General features: G+C 46.7%; 1 pseudogene; it reads left to right on the top strand.

Moving 5' to 3' along the window:
* The first annotated feature begins 915 nt into the window (after positions 1 to 915).
* LOC121446640 lies at positions 916 to 1,062 on the top strand (annotated as a pseudogene).
* The last annotated feature ends 4,373 nt before the right edge of the window (positions 1,063 to 5,435 follow it).

The following is a 5,435-nucleotide window of genomic DNA, read 5'->3' as shown; positions in this document are numbered from 1 at the left end:
TTTCAGGAGGATTAATTGAGGGCATAAGACCCCACCCAAAAAAGAGAAAAGAGCATGGTGGTACATGTGTGTATCCCCTAGAGTGGGTGGCACTTTCCATAGCGACTCTGGTCTGAGGGAAAAGTTGGTCTGCCTTCACTTCTTCCTGCTGTAAACATCTGTCCTGAAGTTGGCCTCTGCTCATACTGGCTCTTTTAGTCTCCCAAAGTGAGCTGAAGACTAGTATCTCTCCAGGGCTCCTCCAGGCCTTCAGCACCAGGTTGGAACAGAGGAAGCATGTAACTTCACAGACCGAATGTCTAGCTCTCATAAAGACATTGTTGGAAGAACAGCCTGAGCCATGTAAGCGGGTCTAATGAACAACCTTTGACCTTTGGAGTAGATTTCATCCTGTTGGTTGTATTCCGCTACTCCAAAGGTTGTCATTCCTCAGGAGCTAGTCACCTCGGTTTTTGTCGTTGATTGTTTTCTTTTAAACATTTATTATTGGTGTGTGTGTGTGTGTGTGTGTGTGTGTGCGCACGTGTGTGTGAATATGAGCCTGAGCATTTCATAGTACACACATAAAGGACAGAGGAAAACATGAGTTAGTTCTTTTCTCTCATCAATGGTTCTAGGGATCCAGGCTCAGCAGCAAGTGCTATGGTCCTGACCCATCTCACCAGCCAACATTTTATTTCATTTTTTTTTCTTTATTGAAGCAGGGTGTCTCTCTGGTCTGAAATCTAGCAAGTAGGCTTGCTGTCTGGTGCACCTCAGTGTCCTCCTGTCTCCCAGTCCCCAACAAATGCGTGGCACAGTGCTATATTTTTAAATGTGGGTTCTGGGGATTAAACTGGTGTCATGATGCTGACCCAACAAGCAAGAACTGACTCCCCACATTCTGAGTACTTTTCCTTTTTGATTGAAAATGGCATACTTACTTGGCAGAGGAGATACTATGGTCACAAAGGTGGCTTTCCCAGGGCAAGGCGTCTCCATTGGATTTAGCATGTACTGACCCTTGCAATTTCCCTAAATTTGGGAAATTTGACTACATAACTTGTGGTAGTTGTCCTGCATGTCATACCCTCCCCTGTAAAAAAGGAAAGAAGGCAAACAAATGGTAAAGACACATGTTATTACAGGAGGTTAATCTGCTATTATTGGATTTCCCCATGGTTTAGCTGTGTCTGTTTTGTAAATATTGCTGCACTGAATGTTCTGATAAGAGGGGCAGGTATTAGGGACGCTTGCATATACTCAGTAGGTTGCATCATGGACTTAGCTGTAGTAATATCCTTGGCTCTGTCTTCATCGTGGTTCCCACCTCCTCCCTTCAGTGGGTCTCTCGGGCCACATCTGCGTCATGTGCACCTGGCAGTGGCAGTGTGAGTCCCTGAGTCATGGCCCCTTTGCTTCTGCTGTGACTCAGTCAAGTCAGTTTCCTGCAGGGAAAAGTTGTGGGGAGCTCGGCCTCACAGAACCTGTTCACTGTGAGTTCTGGGCTGGGGTGGTAGAAGCTTTCCTCTCTGAAGTGGACACTTCTGTCTTCATTGTAGCTGGCTGGCAGAAATGGAGATGTTGTAAAGAGACACTCATGTCCTCAGTCTGAGCATCAGACAGTTGAAACAATGGACCCCTCCACATGAGAATTTCCTCAGGAATCTCATGCTGGGAGAGGGAAAAAGAATCAAAGGGGGCTTTTCTCCCAGAAAGAGGCTTCTAACAACCTGTCAGACCACCATAAGGCTGTCAGACCACCATAAGGTGGTCTATTCCAGGTTAATGATGGGTCAGAGATGAACAGGCCCATTCCTTGACCAGGATGGGTTAGGTGTGCAAGCTCTCGGCCCCCTATTTTAGCATTAATCTTATTTTAGGACCCCAAAGATTGACAGAAAGGGGGTCAGAGGATCTCTGTGTCCCTCTTACTGGTGTGATCATATTGAACACACCTCCCTTTCCTGCTTTGTATTATTAATTTAGTTCTTTTAATTGGCTTCTTGAGAATCGATAGCCAAACTTGACTTCTTAAAATACAGATTGTGACCCCAAGTTTGATCACACGAAGACTGCTAGTGGTCACAGCAGCAAGGAAAGGCAGCTATGGGTATGAAAGCATGAACCTTCTCAGGGTGGTTAGAGGTGGACCATGGGCTGGGGAGCAGCTTAGTGCTAAAACTTTTGCTTGGCAGGTGCATGGCCCTGAGTGCCTTCACTAAACCAAGGAAAGGGTGGGCACAGTATTTTCAGCCATTCCGGAGAGGGCATGTCAGTGCTCCTGGGAAAGCCAGATCAACCGCAGAGAAAAAGCAATGACAGATGTCACCAGAGGTGTCAGGGCTGCAGGCTTTTAGAGTATGTGCCCCTTCACACAACAGGGAAGCAGACTTCTGGAGAAAAGGATGGAGCAAGATCATAGTTCACCAGGGATGAGCTAGACGTCACGTCCTTACCAGAGGAGCAGAGACGAGGGAGAAACTTGGGCTCCAGATGCCTGCAGCTGCTATGTGGTCAATGCAGGTCAGAAGTGTAGTGCATGACTCTCAGCACCTAGTCCTCAGTCACTCAAGCTGGAGGCAGGCAATGGGGGAAACGGTCAGTGTGGACGGCAGAGAAGAAAGCGTGAAGGTGTGATGGTTTCTCCTTCACAAACAGAGCTGGGAGTTGTGCACAGCAGACATGGAGCTAAGGGGCCTCAAGGGTTCCGAGGATTCACACTCGGTTGTTACAACCTCTCATCCTCTAGGCTTCACACTGTATCAATGACAAGATTCAATAAAAGGAACAGAACACCATCTGTCTGTCGTCTGTGTGTCTATCTATCTCTCTCTCTCTCTCTCTCTCTCTCTCTCTCTCTCGTGTGTGTGTGGTCCAGGCCACCAGGGCTGCCCCTTCTCAGGGGAGGGGTAATTAGCAACTAAGAAAATGTCCCACAGACATGCCCGCAGACCAGTACGATAGAGGCAGCTCTTCAGTTGAGGTTCTCATTCCTGGTCACTCTACTTTTGCCTAGTTGACTATTAACGTTTCTCAGTCTACACTGTTTTGATAGATGCATTTACTTCTCATGTGTACTCCAAAAGTGTGCCTATTAGCTAAGTTGATATTTTATAAATTTGTTGAATTGTTTGAGAAGAGTATATATGTGTTGTGGGAACAGTCTTTTGGTATGCTGTGAAGATGTGTTGCTCTCATTGGTTAAATAAAGAGCTAAATGGCCAATAGCTAGGCAGGAGGAGGTATAGGTGGGAGAGCGAGACAGAGAGAACTCTGGGAAGAAAGGCAGAGCTGCCAGCCAGATGGAGAGGGAAGAAGACATGTAGGAGGACAGGTAAATGCCACAAGTCATGTGGCAACATGTGTATTAATAAAATGGGTTAATTTAAGTTATAAGAGCTAGCTAGTAACAAGCCTAAGTTATTGACTGAGCATTTATGATTAATAAGAAGGTTCTGTGTGGTTATTAGGAGCTAGCTGGTGGGACAGAAAATTCCACCTATGTGTATATATGTATGTATGATTGTATGTATGTGTAGGATAGATTTAAACTAGGGTCTAACTAGGCCACACTTTCTTGAAGCCTCTTAGCTATTGGCAAGCACCTTACCAAGAACCCATCTGTGAATATGTCCCCAGCTCGTCAGGTACCAGGGCTCCAGGAGAGAAATGTCAAATACCAGACAAGATGCTGCTCAAGGTAGGCTTACCTACAGCCCTCTCTGTCTCCATCCTCATAGTTGATTCTGGAATCTCTAGGCATCTGCATTCCAGGGCAATGAACAGACACCAATCTCTCTTGCGCTGGGGAAGTTTACAGACTTCCAGTTGCCATAGGCCACCAGACCAGAGAGTTTTAACATATCTGTCACATGTATATGAATACACGTCAACCCAAGGTGCCTATTCCCTCATCTAAGTGAATCCTCCTCCACACTTCCCCCACATCCTCCAAGCCACATGTGAACAAGATTCCTTCTTCGCTTTCTCCCAGATGCAAGACACTTTCTCTCCTTCTCCACAGCGCTAAGATGGACTTCCCACTCTTCTGAGTGGTCTGAAATCCTTTCCTTTCTTGTTCACCCTGCCATAGTCTCTCTGGTATTAGCTAAGTCTGTGGCCTCAGGGGATGCCCAGCAGCTGTGTCCTTTATTCATATAAGGTGTATACAGAATGTGATACGTTCTGTAATTATATAGAAAGGAAAATGGGAAAGAGCAAGAGCTAGTTGGAACCTGGCTGAGCATAACCCCTGTCAGGGCCAGTGGTGTGGACACCCTGCAGAAGCTGGGGACCTCCATCAAAGAGTGAAGCATGCCCCTGCCCGGGAGCTACGGTGGATAACAAGGATCCAGAGGACAATGCATTGCAGGCTCGGTGGCTGCCCTCCATGAGGAGCAGAGCCTACAGAAAAGCGAGAACCCACGTGTGAGCCGCAGAACACCTGCTACCTTCCTGCTGTGTCCAAATCTCCCATGAGACTCTCTTTCTTGTCTCCCTTGCCAGAAACACAGAAGGGACAAGGTTCTGGAAAATGACAACTCAGCTTAACCAGGCTGATGTAAGACAAAGCAGCCATAAGCCGCTTCTCATCCACCTGTCCCTCAGGAGATGCTATTGTCAACTATGGGGGAGGGAGAGACAGTTTCCTCAGTGGTGTAGTCTCTGCTGAGTTGCCCCTGGTCCTGAAAATACCCCCCATCCCCCAACTCACACCCCTCTAAGTAACCCTACCGAACACTCAGTGGTTCACACACACAAAAGAAGGGGGCTGGTTGGAAAAGAAGAAGGCATCAGTAGTCATGGGAAGGACAAGAGAGTAGTGATGGGTGAATATGGTCAAACTTTGTTCCAAATATTTGTGTATGAAAATGTCACAAAGTCATCATTATGTACAATTAAAATGGGGACTAAATATCGATAGTTATAATGGTCCCTCAAGCAGCAGGTCACTGGGATGTCCATGGTATTTGCCTCCTTTTTCCCACTGCTTCAAATTCCCTCTGTCTTCAGCAGATTGGCACCATATAGCAGGAGGAGTGGTTTAATTTGAGCAGCTGTGGTAGACCGTGCAGTTGTCTTGTGCTCCTGTAGAAACTTCTCAAAACAGTTGATGAGATGGAAGTTATAGCGAGTAAGACGAGACCAAGGACTAAGGGGCTCAGTCAGGGTCCTAGCCAGGGTGACCATTGTCCTAATGTGGACCCAGTGACAACAGTGATGTGATCCTGGAGAAACATCCATAAAGCATTTAAAAGATAGGGTAAAAGCTAATGAGAATACTAAGTAGGAAAGGAGTGATCAAGGGGAGGAGCTGGAGTTGGAGAGGACTCTCTATATAACCGACAACATGACCACTCTCACAGGGTATAGCTAAAGGGAAGTTTTTGTTGTAGGTAAAAGAGAGAACACTCAGCCAGAGGCATCTGGGAGAGTCCAGAGCAGAGACAGGA

The sequence above is a fragment of the Microtus oregoni genome, unplaced genomic scaffold (assembly GCF_018167655.1).
Source record: "Microtus oregoni isolate MIOR12 unplaced genomic scaffold, Mior012 000003F_ref0000135, whole genome shotgun sequence".
NCBI lineage: Eukaryota > Metazoa > Chordata > Mammalia > Rodentia > Cricetidae > Microtus > Microtus oregoni.
The sequence above is the reverse complement of the archived record's forward strand: the minus strand, read 5'-3'. Positions and strand labels throughout refer to the sequence as shown.